The sequence below is a fragment of the Balaenoptera physalus genome (assembly GCF_965194825.1).
Source record: "Balaenoptera physalus genome assembly, chromosome: 6".
NCBI classification, from domain to species: Eukaryota; Metazoa; Chordata; class Mammalia; order Artiodactyla; family Balaenopteridae; genus Balaenoptera; species Balaenoptera physalus.
In genome coordinates this window covers 46686772-46705119 of record NC_138885.1, presented here as the reverse complement: position 1 = coordinate 46705119, position 18348 = coordinate 46686772, and positions in this window count along the sequence as shown.

Here is an 18348-nt window from a genome sequence, read left to right as displayed (position 1 = left end):
CGTGTGTTGTCTCCATTGGAAAGTCCAGCAGTATGTTTCAGGGCCATTTGCCATCTTTTTCCTGAGGCACTCCTATGTGCTTAGTTTTTCCCAGGTCAAACACACACCTGATTATAATGGATATAAGGCACGAACCTCAAAGTTGTAACTTTGTTGTTCCCTTATAAGACCCAAGGGAAGGGTCTGTGGACTCCCTGCTTCAAGGTATAGGTGCTCTCTCTTGATCCCTCCTCTTTCCTTTTTCTCCTTTAGCTTCAAAGCAGCCACTCATGTTCCTTGGTCAGGTGCCCGCAGAACTCTATTGGGAAGCTTCAGTCGTTGCACAAGAGGAAGAAACAACCACCTCAACACATACCTTGATCCTCTCTTGGGTCTTATAACCCCCAGGGCCTCATATTTGTCTGGGTGCTAGTGGAAGCTCTCCGCTACTCATCAGTAGGAGCTGGACTCAGATACCATGACTGAGGATGAATGTGGTACCCAGTTCCTGTTTTGTCTACCCAGTAGTGTGACCTATGGCTGATTCCCTCACTGGTTTCCCTAAGAAGCAAGCACACTACATTAAGGAGAGAATTTATTTTTTCTAATCACACATGGAACCCCCCCAAACTATTTTTCCTGTCACATAGCTTTGTGCCCCCTATAAAAGAATCAGCCACTACATTTCTCTGCAGATGAGCAATTTATTTGTCATTTCCCTGGATTATTTCTCATATCCATGGATTATTTCTCCTCCATTAGAATGGACATTTTATAAGGGCAGAGGTGTTAGTTTTGGTCAGTGTTCTATCCCAGTCTGTGAAACAGTGCCTAGCACAAATAAGTGCTCAATACATATTTGTTGAATAAATGAATATTGTAAGGATTACACACTACCTACAAATGACTACTTTTTTGCCATAAAGAAGTGGTATGTGCCTGAAGAGAATGTCAACTTGGATTAATTTCTATTCTATTATAAATTTCACCTCAAATCTGAAAGAAGGGAAGTTTCTAATTTACCCCCTTCCCTCCTTCCTCCCCAACACTGATACTAATCAGGGATGACTAAGGTAAAGAAAACTGAAGGATGGAGGATACACAGAATTTATTTTAGTGATGGGCAGCTGGTGAGTTTGTAGTGCTGGACCAAGGACTCTAGACTTGGACCTACTTCAAACTGATGTGGCTTAAAGGGACTATAACTGCCATTTGGTGAGTGGACATGAGGTTTACCTCTTTTTAACAAATAAATTTAAAAGTATATATATCAGTAATAAACATTATACATACAACTTTTTTTCAAGTTAAAATTTGCAATACACTCAAGGGTGTTAAGCATCTGATTTTTTAAAACAAGAATGTTCAATAGAGTAGATTAGGAATAAAGCAGATAACAACTCTGGTTTACATAAACTTGAGCAAGGGCCAGTCATGCTTTGCAGTAAGTGGCTTTCATGCTGGGTATTGAAATTGTGCTGGAGGCAGGCCAAAAGAAATGTGACTATGACACAAATAAAGAATGGAATGAATGCAAGAAACATTCTTTTTTTAAAAAAATAAAATTATTTATTTTATTTTTGGCTACATTGGGTCTTTTTCTGCATCTATTGAGATTATCATATGGTTTTATCCTGTAATTTGTTAATAAGGTGAATCACATTGATTGATTTGCATTTATTGGAGAATCCTTGCATCCCTGGGATAAACCCCACTTGATCATGGTGTATGATCCTTTTAATGTGCTGTTGGATTCTATTTACTCGTATTTTGTTGAGGAGTTTTTCATCTATGTTCATCAGAGATTTTGGCCTGTAGTTTTCCTTTTTTGTGCCATCTTTGTATGGTTTTGGTATCAGGATGATGGTGGCCTCATAGAATGAATTTGGGAGTGTTCCTCCCTCTGCTATATTTTGTAAGACTTTTAGAAGGATAGGTGTTAGCTCTTCTCTAAATGTTTGATAGAATTCGCCTGTGAAGCCATCTGGTCCTGGGCTTTTGTTTGTTGGAAGATTTTTAATCACAGTTTCAATTTCAGTGCTTGTGATTGCTCTGTTTATATTTTCTATTTCTTCCTGGTTCAGTCTCAGAAGGTTGTGCTTTTCTAAGAATTTGTCCATTTCTTCCAGGTTGTCTATTTTATTGGCATATAGTTGCTTGTAGTAATCTCTCATCATCCTTTGTATTTCTGCAATGTCAATTGTTACTTCTCCTTTTTCATTTCTAATTCTGTTGATTTGAGTCTTCTCCATTTTTTTCTTGATGAGTCTGGCCAATGGTTTATCAATTTTGGTTTTCTTCTCAAAGAACCAGCTTTTGGTTTTATTGATCTTTGCTATTGTTTCCTTCATTTCTTTTTCATGTATTTCTGATCTGATCTTGATGAGTTGTTTCCTTCTGCTAACTTTGGGTTATTTTTGTTCTTCTTTCTCTAATTGCTTTAGGTGTAAGGTTAGGTTGTTTATTTGAGATTTTTCTTATTTCTTGAGGTAGGTTTGTATTGCTATAAGCTTCCCTCTTAGAACTGCTTTGCTGCATCCCATAGGTTTTGGGTCATTGTGTTTTCATTGTCATTTGTTTCTACGTATTTTTTGATTTCTTCTTTGATTTCTTCAGTGATCTCTTGGTTCTTTAGTAGTGTATTGTTTAGCCTCCATGTGTTTGTATTTTTTACAGTTTTTTTGCTGTAATTGATATCTAGTCTCTTAGCATTGTGGTTGGAAAAGATGCTTGATATGATTTCAATTTTCTTAAATTTACCAAGGCTTGGTTTGTGACCAAAGATTTGATCTATCCTGGAGAATGTTCCATGAGCATTTGAGAAGAAAGTGTACTCTGTTGTTTTTGGATGGAATGTCCTATAAATACAAATTAAGTCCATCTTGTCTAATGTGTCATTTAAAGCTTGTGTTTCCTTATTTATTTTCATTCTGGATGATCTGTCCATTGGTGAAAGCAGGGTGTTAAAGTCCCCTACTATTATTGTGTTACTGTTGATTTCCCCTTTTATGGCTGTTAGCATTTGCCTTATGTATTGAGGTGCTCGTATGTATTTATGTTGGGTGCATAAATATTTACCATTGTTATATCTTCTCTTGGATTGATCCCTTGATCATTATGTAGTGTTGTTCTTTGTCTCTTGTAATAGTCTTTATTTTAAAGTCTATTTTGTCTCATATGAGAATTGCTACTCTACTCTAGCTTTCTTTTATTTCCAATTGCATGGAATATCTTTTTCCATCCCCTCACTTTCAGTCTGTATGTTTCCCTAGGTCTGAAGTGGGTATTTTGTAGACAGCATATAAACAGGTCTTGTTTGTGTATCCATTCAGTGAGCCTTTGTCTTTTGGGTGGAGCATTTAATCCATTTACATTTAAGGTAATTATTGGTATGATGTTCCTATTACCATTTTCTGAATTGTTTTGGGTTTTTTATTTTAGGTCTTTTCCTTCTCTTGTGTTTCCTGCCTAGAGAAGTTCCTTTATCATTTGTTGTAAAGCTGGTTTGGTGGTGCTGAATTCTCTTAGCTTTTGCTTGTCTGTAAAGGTTTTAATTTCTCCATCGAATCTGAATGAGATTCTGGCTGGGTAGAGTAATCTTGGTTGTAGGTTTTTCCCTTTCATCACTTTAAATATGTCCTGCCACTCCCTTCTGGCTTGCAGAGTTTCTGCTGAAAGATCAGCGTTAACCTTATGGGTATTCCCTTGTATGTTATTTGTTGCTTTTCCCTTGCTCCTTTTAATATTTTTTCTTTGTATTTAATTTTTGATAGTTTGATTAATATGTGCCTTGGCGTGTTTCTCCTTGGATTTATCCTGTATGGGACTCTCTGCACTTCCTGGACTTGATTGACAATTTCCTTTCCCATATTAGGGAAGTTTTCAACCATAATCTCTTCAAATATATTCTCAGTCCGTTTCTTTTTCTCTTCTTCTTCTGGGACCCCTATAATTTGAATGTTGGTATGTTTAATGTTGTCCCAGAGGTCTCTGAGACTGTCCTCAATTCTTTTCATTCTTGTTTCTTTATTTTGCTCTGTGATAGTTATTTCCACTATTTTATCTTCCAGGTCACTCATCCGTTCTTTTGCCTCAGTTATTCTGCTATTGATTCCTTCTAGAGAATTTTTAATTTCATTTACTGTGTTGTTCATCATTGTTTGTTTGCGCTTTAGTTCTTCTAGGTCCTTGTTAAACGTTTCTTGTATTTTCTCCATTCTGTTTCCAAGATTTTGGATCATGTTTACTATCATTACTCTGAGTTCTTTTTCAGGTGGACTGCCTATTTCCTCTTAATTTGTTTTGTCTGGTGGGTTTTTACTTTGCTCCTTCATCTGCTGCATATTTCTCTGTCTTCTCATTTTGTTTAACTTACTGTGTTTGGGATCTCCTTTTCACAGGCTGCATGTTCGTAGTTCCCGTGTTTTTGGTGTCTGTCCCCAGTGGGTAAGATTGATTCAGTGGGCTGTGTACAGTTCCTGGTGGAGGGGACTGGTGCCTGTGTTCTGGGGATATAAGGCTGAATCTTGTCTTTCTGGTGGGCAGGACTGTGTCCAGTGGTGTGTTTTGGGGTGTCTGTGACCTTATTATAGTTTTATGCAACCTCTCTGCTAATGGGTGGGATTGTGTTCCTGTCTTGCTAGTTGTTTGGCATGGGATGTCCAGCACTGGAGCTTGCTGGTCATTTAGTGGAGCTGGGTCTTAGCATTGAGATGGAGATCTCTGGGAGAACTCTTGCTGATTGATATTACGTGGGGCTGGGAGGTCTCTGGTGGACCAATGTCCTGAACTCAGCTCTCCCACCTCAGACGCTCAGGTCTGACACCAGGCAGGAGCACCAAGACCCTGTCAGCCACACAGCTCAGAAGAAAAGGGAGAAAAAAAAGAAAAAAAAAACATAAAATAAAGTTATTAAAATAAAAAAAGAAAATTATTAAAATAAAAAAAGTAATTAAAAAAAAAAAAGAGAGCAACCAATCCAACAAACAAATCCACCAAGGATAACAAGCGATAAAAACTATACTAAGATAAACATAAACATCAGAAACTAGTCAGTCACGTACAGCAAACCCCAAGTCTACTGTTGCTCCCAAAGTCCACCGCCTCAATTTTAGGATGATTCGTTGTCTATTCAGGTATTCCACAGATGCAGGGTACGTCTAGTTGATTGTGGAGATTTAATCCGCTGCTCCTGAGGCTGCTGGGAGAGATTTCCCTTTCTCTTCTTTGTTCGCACAGCTCCTGGGGTTCAGCTTTGGATTTGGCCCCGCCTCAGTATGTAGGTCACCGTCTGGCGTCTGTTCTTCGCCCAGACAGGACGGGGTTAAAGGCGTGGCTGATTAGGGGGCTCTGGCTCACTCAGGCCATGGGGAGGGAGGGGTGCAGAATGCAGGGCGAGCCTGCAGCAGCAGAGGCCTGCGTGATGTTGCAACAGCCTGAGGCGCGCCATGTGTTCTCCCGGGGAAGTTGTCCCTGGATCACAGAACCCTGGCAGTGGCGCGCTGCACAGGCTCCCAGGAGGGGAGGTGTAGATAGCGACTTGTGCTTGCACGCAGGATTCTTTGTGGCTGCAGCAGCAGCCTTAGCGTTTCATGCCCATCTCTGGTGTCCGCGCTGATAGCTGCGGCCCACACCCATCTCTGAAGCTCGTTTAGGCGGTGCTCTGAATCTCCTCTCCTCACGCACCCCTGAACAATGGTCTCTTGCCTCTTAGGCACATCCAGACTTTTTCCCAGACTCCCTCCCGGTTAGCTGTGGCACACTAGCCCCTTTCAGGCTGTGTTCATGCAGTCAACCCCAGTCCTCTCCCTGGGATCTGACCTCTGAAGCCTGAGCCTCAGCTCCCAGCCCCCACCCGCCCCGGGGGGTGAGCAGGCAAGCCTCTCAGGCTGGTGAGTGCTGGTTGGCACCAATCCTCTGTGCGGGAATCTCTCGGCTTTGCCCCTTGCATCCATGTTGTTGCGCTCTCCTCCGTGGCTCCGAAATTTCCCCCCAGCCGACCCCTGTCTCCACCAGTGAAGGGGCTTCCTAGTGTGTGGAAACTTTTCCTCCTTCACAGCTCCCTCCCAGAAGGGCAGGTCCCATCCCTATTCTTTTGTCTCTGTTTTTTCTTTTCCCTACCCAGGTACATGGGGAGTTTCTTGCCTTTTGGGAAGTCTGAGGTCTTCTGCCAGGGTTCAGTAGGTGTTCTGTAGGAGTTGTTCCACATGTAGATGTATTTCTGATGTATTTGGGGGAGGAAGGTGATCTCCACGTCTTACTGCTCTGCCATCTTGAAGGTCCTTCCCGTTTCTGTTGACCCACTTTAGATTGCATTTTTTTTTTTTGGCCACACCGTGCGGCATGTGGGATCTTAGTTCCTTGACCAGGGATTGAACCCACACCCCCTGCAGTGGAAGGATGGAGTCCTAACCACTGGACCACCAGGGAAGTCCCTATATTTGACCCACTTTATTTTTTTTATTCTTATTTTTTTATTTTTATTTTTTAAATTAATTAATTAATTTTTATTTTTGGCTGCATTGGGTCTTTGTTGCTGCACGTGGGCTTTTCTGTTGTTGCGGCGAGCAGGGGCTCCTCTTCGTTGCGGTGCGCGGGCTTCTCATTGGGTGGCTTCTCTTGTTGCAGAGCATGGGCTCTAGGCACGTGGGCTTCAGTAGTTGTGGCTCGTGGGCTCTAGAGCGCAGGCTCAGTAGTTGTGGCACACAGGCTTAGTTGCTTCACGGCATGTGGGATCTTTCCAGCAGGGATTAAACCTGTGTCCCCTGCATTGGCAGGCGGATTCTTAATCACTGCGCCACCAGGGAAGCCCCTTGACCCACTGTAGATGCCACACATAAAGTAGTGACTACTGTCACTACTAACACCTCCATAGTCTACAGTGGAGTTCCTCACAGGTCTTTAATTATCCTTTGCCAACCCCATGTCCTGCCATTGCATCCAGCTTGCGATGCTCTGAGCTGCAAGGCGCAGGCAACTTCTTTATCCTCCATTCTCACTGCCAGAAATAGGAGTTGAGTTTTTGACATGCTAAATTTGAAATTTCTATTGGACATTAAAGTGGTGATATTAAGTAAGCTATTTTGTCTGGAGTTTAGAGAACATGTCTGAGCTGTTAAATTTGGTTGTTGTCAGCACACACGTGGTGTTTAGAACCACGAGACTAGTTGGGATGATCAAGGGAGTTAATGTCCTGGGGTGAGTTTGGGGAGGGGAGAAAGAGGATGAAGCAGCCAAGGAAATGAAAAAAGAATGATCTAATGAGGAAGGAGGAAAACTTGGAGACTCTGGTATCCCTGAGACAAATGGAGTCAGAGTCCTTTGGACCATGGGAGGTCATTTATGACTGTGGTAAGAGTGGATTTGGTTGAAGGAGGTGGACAAAATTCTCTTTGGATTGGTTTGAATAGAGAATGGGGAAAGAATTGAAGGCCTTGGGGGTAGATCAGAGAGCAAAGAAACAGGGTGGAAGCTGGTGGAAGAAGTGGAATCAACATAATGTGTAGATGTGACTTGGTGCTTCATTTAAAGGGGAATAAAGTGAGAGGAGACATTTTCAGCCAGTTTGTGTCTCCTAGTGTCCTGCAATTTCTGTCTCATCGTGATAAAAAAGAAAGAGATCTGGTCCCAATTTGGGTAGGCCTGAAGACAGCACCCAGGCCACAGGGACCTTCTCAGTTCGGCTGTGCAGTTTCTCTCCCCTTTTCCCAGAGCTAGAAGCGCACCTGAAAGATTCAGAGGTCAAGTTTAACAGGAAATCCTTCACATCAGGCTCTGATGAGCATAATCCCCTTCTTTCCTGCCAACTCTACTGTCTCTCTGACTTGCTTGCTACTCTCCACATTTCTCCTTCCAGCTCAAAGAGTAGCACAGAGAGGGTGACTCTCAAAAATCATCACTAACTCCCTGTATGCTCCATCTTCTCTGTTCCCATTCTGTCTTCAGGGGTACCGAAGTGGAATCCAACAGTTTTGAAAGAACCTGAATGCCCTGTCCAGTCATCATTGCAGTATCCCACAAAAATAATATTCCCTCATTGCAGTATCCTGCTAAAGTAATAATCCATTGTTGTTCCAGTGCTTAAGGAAAGGAAGAATTATGATTAAGATTAAAAAGATGTAAACTTTGTGGCATAATTACAAATAAACAGTATTCTGTAGTTTATTTTTCACAAGAGGTAAAGTATTGGTTGGAAACTTAAAAAATAAATGAGATTTTTGGTTGTTGTTAGATACCGATAGACTTTTTTTTATCTGTAAAAAAGGCTTTTTTTTTAGTCTATAGCAGATCACATTTCTTCTGAAAAAAGAAGATGCAAAACAGTAACATATTCACTGTCCTTATCTTGGACAGAGGTTTAAACCATGTAAAAACAGCTTTCTCTCTCTGCAGTCCCCATACATGGCATCATTTTAACCTCACATGAAAATCAGGGAGTCTCGCCTCTGTTTGTTCCTCTTTCAAGGAGCAAACTGTGATGTCAGCATGTCACTAACATACTAGATATGTATCTTTAGAGGTTACCATGGCAAAACTGGAACCAGAGCCTCCCTAATGAGCCCTAGCTATTGCCACCTGACAGACTAAGCATTCTCAGGCATTTCCTGTTAGACTCGGTGTTGGCTTCGGCTGTGAAAGCAGTTGCTTTCATTTGTGGGGGTAGATTAGCATTGCGGGGGGTGGAGTGAAGTCTTATCCAGTCATGAAATGTCACTTAATCTGACAGAGAAATTTCTAGGGCTGGAAATGTATCAGGTACAACAACACACTAAGGAAATATGTTAAGTTAAAATATAGATCCTGGCAGCTTTATGATAAATCCCTTCATACCTTTTAGAAGCAGACAAAGCAACTCCTAAGTTAAAAGAACGTTCATTTGTACATCAGTAATTGGTCTAAAAAGAATGAAGATTAAAAAATTAATGGAAGAAGAGAAACAAACAATACTAGGATAAGAGAATGGTTCTCTGAAACTGCCTCTTGTTTTGGTTGGTAAGATGAGTTTTGATAGTGAAGACCATACATGTAATCCTCCTCTGGTAAGAAGTCAAACATTTTCATGTGTCAAACATGGAAGACTCACTGCAGTGATAGTTCCCAGTCACAGCAAAGTGCGAAGATGGCAAGCACTCTCCTTCTTTATCATCTCCTTTAACATAGTTTTCAGTTATTCACAAAGCTTAGAACCTGAGGTGATGCCCTTTTTAGTTCTACCACAGTTGACACGAACATCTTAAGGCAGAATGGAGTAAATGCTATTTAGAGTCAAGACAACAATATGTGAGGTAACAATTTTGATTAATTTACTCTTTCCTCTTAGTTATAGTAACACAGTTAAACCCTTTGGATGTTCAAAAATAAAACAAGCAGCACAGGGGTTCAGGGAGGAGTATTGGGAAGCCGAGGAGGTTTGTGAATGCTCACTGATGGGGATGATGAAATGGATAATGCTGTGAATTATTAAGTGACAAAACAGAAAAACCCAGGAGGTTCTGGCGTTTACTATCTTTTGGGATCAATTTCAGTGTTCTTGGACTGTGAGAAACCTGGGAACAAGAAGACCTCCTAGAGAAGAAGGGACAGATGGGCAGTGTGAAATAATAGCAAAATCTGTGTATCTATCTATGTATCTCTATCTGTCTGTCTATCATCTGTCTGTCTGTCTGTCTATCTATCTATCTATCTATCTATCTATCTATCTATCTATCTATTCATCTATCTGTTTATCTCTGCTCCTAATTCCTAGTGTAGCTCTCCTCTAACCCTTGTAATTTCCAGGGTGATAGGAACACCTTTTGTTCTATTTGGTCTTTGACCCAGTTCCTGACACAGAGCTCCTAAACCCCTTGGAATTTCCTGGGTGACAGGAGCATCCTTTGTTCTAATGAGGTGACTCTGAATGGCTTGTGTATAACTCCCGGATGGGGGCTGGTCATCAGAAAGAACAAACCATGACTAGAAGCTTGGAACATTTAGTCCCACCGCCGGGAAGGGGAGAGGGGCTGGAGACCGAGTTAATGATTGATCTTGTCTATGTGCTGAAGCCTCCATACAGATCCTGAAAGTATGGGGTTTGGTTAGCTTCTGGGTTGTTGAATACATGGAGGTACTGGGAGGATAGCATGCTTCTGGTGAGGGCATGGAAGTTCTGCACCACTTCCCCCATATCCTGCCCTAGGCATCTCTTCCTTCTGAGTGTTCATGTGTATCCTTCCTCATATCCTTGTATAATAAACCAGTAAATGTAATTGTTTCCCTGAGTTCTGTGAGACATTCTAGCAAATTATCAAATCCAAGGAGAGCATCATGGGAGCCCCTACTTACAGGCAGTTGATCAGAAGTACAGATGAGAACCTATGACTGGAGATTGGCATCTGCAGGGGAGGGTAGCAGCTTGTGGGACTGAACCCTTAACCTGTGGGATCTGATGCTGTCTCCAGGTAGATAGTGTCGGAATTGAGTGAAATTGGAGGACACCCAGCTGGTGTTGCAGAGAATTGATTGGTGTGGAAAAACCCCCCACCCATTTGGTGACCAGAAGTGTCAGAAGTGAAGTGTTCTGTGTGAATAGTAAAGGATAAACACACAGGAGTATGTTTTTCCTATATAGGTAGTACCATCTTGGCACAGCAAGGTTCCTACACAGCCAGCCACTTTCCTCTGATTCTGATGCATGGTGGTAGGAAGAACAGTAAGCTGACTTTCCTGGGTATTGTAGAGACAACTCATCATTGTCATTGCAAATCTTTGTTTTGAATCCAAAATGTGACAGATTTGAGGGTGATATGCAAGACAGGCTGGACCCCAGTATGCTCCTCTCAACATGAACATAACACCTACCCCTGGCAGTCCTGTTGGATAACATTACTTTTTCTCCACATCTCCTGAATAAGGCCTTCATTCAATAAAAAGACATGGAGTCCTTGTTCTTCTCAGCAAGTGCAAGCTGACATACCTCAGGAGGAGTGGGTTTTCTTAGTTTCCTTACAGAAGTGAGACACAGTTGGACTGATGTCCATCCCCACTTGGACCTGGACTGGATAACTGCATGAAGGCTGTGGGTTAAGGAGTCACTTTACACTCTTGGAACAGGGCAAAGCCATTTGGCTTAGGGCTAAATTGAACCCATGTCTTTTTTTTTTTTTATTACACATTTTATTTTATATTTGAGTACAGCAAGTTAACAATGTTGTGATAGTTTCAGGTACACAGCAAAGTGACTCAGCCATACATATACATGTATCCATTCTCCCCCAAGCTCCCCTCCCATCCAGGCTGCCACATGACATTGAGCAGAGTTCCCTGTGCTATACAGGAGGTCCTTGTTGGTTATCCATTTTAAATATAGCAGTGCATACGTTGAACCCATGTCTTTGGATTTATAAGAATGATAGCCCACCAGCTGAGTGAGACTGGGAAGGGAGAAGAACATTCAAACGTCATTGACATGCTGAGTTGTGGAGCTCAGCGTCCAGCAAGGTTCAGTCCTGGGTTCCTAAGGGCTGTGAGCTCTGGGGTGGCTTTGAGTTCTGGAGTGTTTCACTGATAACAGTCATTCAGTGGCATTCAGTGTCTACTGGTGAGTGTTGATGAAGAAATCAGCTGCCCTAATAGGCATGTCATCAGGTAATATAACCTATTAGAGGAAGAAAACTAACAGACTGCTGACACTTTACTGGAGAATTACAGACTCTTTTGGAAGAGCCTTTCAAGTAAAAGTTTGATAACATCAACTGTAACCCTCTTTTAATGCTCTATATTTTCCCCTCTCTGATTATCACAGAATTCTCCCTTCCACATTCCTTGAGTGTTGTAATGTACCTATGTAAGAGGGTCATAGATTGTGGCTATATATAAGAGAAAACCTATAGTTTTGCTGTGTTAAAGGAACTAGAACCTCAATACATAAGGCAAATGCTAACAGCCATAAAAGGGGAAATCAGGGCTTCCCTGGTGGCGCAGTGGTTGAGAATCTGCCTGCCAATGCAGGGGACACGGGTTCGAGCCCTGGTCTGGGAAGATCCCACATGCCGCGGAGCGGCTGGGCCCGTCAGCCACAATTGCTGAGCCTGCGCGTCTGGAGCTTGTGCTCCGCAGCGGGAGGGGCCGCGATGGTGAGAGGCCCATGCACCGCGATGAAGGGTGGCCCCCACTTGCCTCAGCTGGAGAAAGCCCTCGCACAGAAACTAAGACCCAACACAGCCATAAATAAAATAAATTAAAAAAAAAAAAAGGGGAAATCAACAGTAACACAATAATAGTAGGGGACTTTAACACCTCACTTTCACCAATGTACAGATCATCCAAAATGAAAATAAATAGGAAAACACAAGCTTTAAATGACACATAAGACAAGATGGACTGAATTGATATTTATAGGACATTCCATCCAAAAACAACAGAATACGATTCCTTCTCAAGTGCGCATGGAACATTCTCCAGTATAGAGCATATCTTGGGTCACAAATCAAGCCTCATCAAATTTAAGAAAATTGAAATCGTAACAAGTATCTTTTCCGACCACAATGCTATGAGACTAGATATCAATTACAGAAAAAAAAACTGTAAAAAATACAAACACATGGAGGCTAAAGAATACACTACTAAATAACCAAGATATCACTGAAGAAATCAAAGAGGAAATCAAAAAATACCTAGAAACAAATGACAGTGAAAACACAATGACCCAAAACCTATGGGATACAGCAAAAGCAGTTCCAGGAGGGAAATTTATAGCAATACAATCCTACCTCAAGAAATAAGAAAAATCTCAAATAAACAACCTAACCTTACACCTAAAGCAATTAGAGAAAGAAGAAAAAAAATAACTCAAAGTTAGTAGAAGGAAAGAAATCATAAAGATCAGATCAGAAATACATGAAAAAGAATGAAGGAAACAATAGCAAAGATCAATAAAACTAAAAGCTGGTTCTTTGAGTAGCTAAACAAAATTGATAAACCATTGGCCAGACTCATCAAAAAAAAAATGGAGAAGACTCAAATCAACAGAATTAGAAATGAAAAAGGAGACGTAACAACTGACACTGCAGAAATACAAAGGATCATGAGAGATTACTACAAGCAACTATATGCCAATAAAATGGACAACCTGGAAGAAATGGACAAATTCTTAGAAAAGCACAACCTTCTGAGACTGAACCAGGAAGAAATAGAAAATATAAACAGACCAGTCACAAGCACTGAAATTGAAACTGTGATTAAAAATCTTCCAACAAACAAAAGCCCAGGACCAGATGGCTTCACTAGCAAATTCTATCAAACATTTAGAGAAGAGCTAACACCTATCCTTCTAAAAGTCTTACAAAACATAGCAGAGGGAGGAACACTCCCAAACTCATTCTATGAGGCCACCATCACCCTGATACCAAAACGAGAAAAAGATGGCACAAAAAAAGAAAACTACAGGCCAATATCACTGATAAACATAGATGCAAAACTCCTCAACAAAATACTAGCAAACAGAATCCAACAGCACATTAAAAGGATCATACACCATGATCAAGTGGGGTTTATCCCAGGGATGCAAGGATTCTTCAATCTATGCAAATCAATCAATGTGATACACTGTATTAACAAATTACAGGATAAAAACCATATGATCATCTCAATAGATGCAGAAAAAGCTTTCGACAAAATTCAACACCCATTTATGATAAAAACCCTCCAGAAAGTAGGCATAGATGGAACCTACCTCAACATAATAAAGGCCATATATGACAGACCCACAGCAAGCATCATACTCAATGGTGAAAAACTGAAACCGTTTCCAGTAAGATCAGGAACAAAACAAGGTTGCCCACTCTCACCACTATTATTCAACATAGTTTTGGAAGTGTTAGCCACAGCAGTCAGAGAAGAAAAAGAAATAAAAGGAGTCCAAATCGGAAAAGAAGAAGTAAAGCTGTCACTGTTTGCAGATGACATGATACTATACATAGAGAATCCTAAAGATGCTACCAGAAAACTACTAGAGCTAATCAATGAATTTGGTAAAGTAGCAGGATACAAATCAATGCACAGAAATCTCTTGCATTCCTATACACTAACAATGAAAAATCTGAAGGAGAAATTAAGAAAACACTCCCATTTACCATTGCAACAAAAAGAAGAAAATATCTAGGAATAAACCTACCTAAGGAGACAAAAGACCTATAGGCAGAAAACTATAAGACACTGATGAAAGAAATTAAAGATGATACAAACAGATGGAGAGATATACCATGTCCTTGGATTGGAAGAATCAACACTGTGAAAATGAGTATACTACCCAAAGCAATCTACAGATTCAGTGCAATCCCTATCAAACTACCAATGGCATTTTTCACAGAACTGGAACAAAAAATTTCACAATTTGTATGGAAACACAAAAGACCCCGAATAGCCAAAGCAATCTTGAGAAAGAAAAACAGAGCTGGAGCAATCAGGCTCCCTGACTTTAGTCTATAGTACAAAGCTACAGTAATCAAGACAGTATGGTACTGGCATGAAAATAGACATATAGATCAATGGAACAGGATAGAAAGCCCAGAGATAAACCCATGCACATATGGTCACCTTATCTTTGATAAAGGAGGCAAGAATATACAATGGAGAAAAGACGGCCTCTTCAATACGTGGTGCTGGGAAAACTGGACAGCTACATGCAAAAGAATGAAATTAGAACACTTCCTAACACCATACAAAAAAATAAACTCAAAATGGATTAAAGACCTAAATGTAAGGCTAGAAACTGTAAAACTCTTGGAGAAACACATAGGCAGAACACTCTTTGATATAAATCACAGCAAGATCCTTTTTGACCCACCTCCTAGAGAAATGGAAATAAAAATAAAAACAAACAAATGGGACTTAAACTCAAAAGCTTTTGCACAGCAAAGGAAACCATGAACAAGACAAAAAGACAACCCTCACAATGGGAGAAAATATTTGCAAATGAAGTAAATGACAAAGGATTAATCTCCAAAATATACAAGCAGCTCATGCAGCTCAATACCAAAAAAACAAACGACCCAATCCTAAAATGGGCAGAAGACCTAAATAGAGAGTTCTCCAGAGAAGATATACAGATTGCCAACAAACACATGAAAAGATGCTCAACATCACTAATCATTAGAGGAATGCAAATCAAAACCACAATGAAGTATCACCTCACACCGGTCAGAATGACCATCATCCAAAAATCTACAAACAATAAATGCTGGAGAGGGTGTGGAGAAAAGGGAACCCTCTTGCACTGTTGGTGGGAATGTAAATTGATACAGCCACTATGGGGAACAGTATGGAGGTTCCTTAAAAAACTAAAAATAGAACTACCATACGACCCAGCAATCCCACTACTGGGCATATACCCTGAGAAAACCATAATTCAAAAAGAGTCATGTACCACAATGTTCATTACAGCACTATTTACAATAGCCAGGACATGGAAGCAACCTAAGTGTCCATCGACAGATGAATGGATAAAGAAGATGTGGCACATACATACAATGGAATATTACTCAGCCAGAAAAAGAAACGAATTTGAGTTATTTGTAGTGAGGTGGATGGACCTAGAGTCTGTCATACAGAGTGAAGTAAGTCAGATAGAGAAAAACAAGTACCATATGCTAACACATACGTATGGAATCTAAAAAAAAAATGGGTTCTGGTGAACCTAGGGACAGGAAAGGAATAAAGACGCAGACATAGAGAATGGACTTGAGGACATGGAGAGGGGAAGGGTAAGCTGGGGCAAAAAGAGAGTAGCAGTGACATATATACACTACCAAATGTAAAATAGCTAGTGGGAAGCAGCTGCATAGCACAGGGAGATCAGCTCGTTGCTTTTTGACCACCTATAGGGGTGGGATAGGTAGGGTGGGAGGGCGAAGCAAGAGGGAGGGGATATGGGAATATATGTATACATATAGCTGATTCACTTTGTTATACAGCAGAAAGTAACACACCATTGTAAAGCAATTATACTCCAATAAAGATGTTAAAAAAAAGGAACTAGAACAGTAGGTTTTGGTAAATCAACCAGGTCTTAGTTTAGATTCTGTGTTGTGGTCTTATTTTCTACAACAGCCCGAGGGGTCATGTAAAATGCATTCCATTTTAGGGAGTAGAAATAAATTTGAGTAAGAAGAGAGATAAACGGGAACCCACATGGTCTGCGTTTGTCAAGGAGACAGACAGTTTTGATACAATCTTAGGGGAGTAAGAAGGTTGTAATAGAATATATCAGCCCTCTAGAGGAAAGAACACATTTCGTATATGATGAGGGTGGTTATACATTATATCTGTGGCAGTTTTTCCTTGAGTCCAGATATCCGATCTGCTAAGGGGACTCTGGGAAAAGATGACTGTATGCTAGAGGTGAGAAGGAAAGGTTGGCTCAGATTTTCCCCAGAAGTAGATCAGACAACAGAATTTTAGCATCCACCAGGTATCTGTCAGATGGTGGCAATTTCTAGCAACAGCATAACAGGGACATATCATTGACAGATTGAGTTGGTTATCTAGAAATGAAAGGCTCGCCAAACCCTCGTTTCCTCTTGGATTCAGCTTTTGATTGCTTGCTTTGTCCTCTATATCTCTTTGCTTCACAATCTCATTGGTTCCTTTCTCTTCTGTTTCAGAACCTCAAGCTTATCTTTTAAACTGATTTATTTCTGGTTTTATGGCTTAGGGAGCAGCTGAAACTAACAGGAAAAATACAAAGAGCAAACCTGGGTATTTTGTTATTGTCAAACACATGCTGTGGCAGGTGCTCTTGGTAAGATATTATAATCAAATAGGCACAAAAATGTAGAATTTTATTTCTCCATCTTAAGACAGGGCTTTCAACTTGCTGATTCATTCATGCAACTAAGGGTAAATTAATATTTCAGGAATTTGCCCATAGACTACAAGAGAATGACAAGTGACAAAACCCTTTATGTACTCCCATAACGCAGATTCATCTGGGAGGGATGACATTCTCCACTTAATTAAGTCCTTGTTACATTACATTTCATGCCATAGTGAAACAGAAGCTACTCTCTGCTCCCAAAGAAGAGGGAATATTTAATCATTCAAACTAATCTCAGTAGTCAAAAGTGTGTCTGGTTTTGATAAATCCCCATGCTTAGATTATAAGTAGAATAGTCAGGTTTTTTCGCTTGTACCTTTGTCATAGGTCTGGCATAACAAGTCTCTCTCTAAGCTGCTCATATTTCAAGTATTCTTTTTGGCTTACTTTATGTTTTTATTCTTGGGGCCAATAATATACCTGTCAGTTCTTTTTAATGGTCCTTTTGGCTAGTTTTCAGACACTCGGTTGTTCATTTTTTAGTAAACTGTTGATAGTGGAACTTAACCCAGTTTTTCTGCCCAGAGAAGAGGATGTGGCAGGCTAAGGTTGTTTGGGCTGTTTAGATATTGGTCTACGAAGTGGACTGGGCCGGTTTCTCGTCCATGATTTGGGGCTGCCACTGAATCCGCTTGATATTGGAAAAAAGACATTGCATATCTTGGTTTGTTAAGCAAGACTATTTCCTGGAAAAGTTGTTGGAAAATTTCTTGATAAAGGAACTGATGTAATTTCTAGTATGGCTGAAACAGTTCATTCAGTGAGACTGCTAATTAGAGCATTTTGATGTTGATATGCACTCACTTTCCATTTTATCCAGGTTTATGTGTTAAAAAACATTCCTTTAAGACTTGCAGTAGTGATATTGTTAAAAATTAATTATTCTTATGAAGTCCTGGCTCCAAAATGATATTCATGATTTCTCTGGGCCACCAGAGCTTGAATGCAGTTGAGGCCTATTAATAATTTTCTTTCTCCCAACCCGCTTTTGGGCTGATGGAAATGCTCTGGTAAACATATCCTCGCAAGTCAAATTGGAGCTTTTTTGGGGGGGAACATTGAAATATCTTTGGTGGTTAGGCAATCCACTCACTTTCATTGGTCCATTTATCTAACTGGAAGAGAACTGAGAGAAAAATTGATTCGAGAAGATGTTATTATGCCAGTATCATATTGTTTTAGTTAGTGGAACTTTGTGATATATTTTGAAATCAGTGTGATGACTCCAGTTTTGTTCTTCTTTCTTAATATTGCTTTGGCTACTTAGGGTCTTCCATACCTCCATATGAATTTCAGGATTGCCTTCTCTAGTTCTGTGAAAAATACCATTGGGTTTTTTAGGGGTTGCATTGAATCTGTGGATGGCTTTTGATAGTATAGACACTTTAACAATATTAAGTCTTCCAATATATGAACACTGGGTGTCTTTCCATTTATTTGTATTTTTCAGTGTCTTGTAGTTCTCATTGTACAAGTCTTTCACCTCCTTTGTTAAGTGTTTATTCCAAAGTATTTTA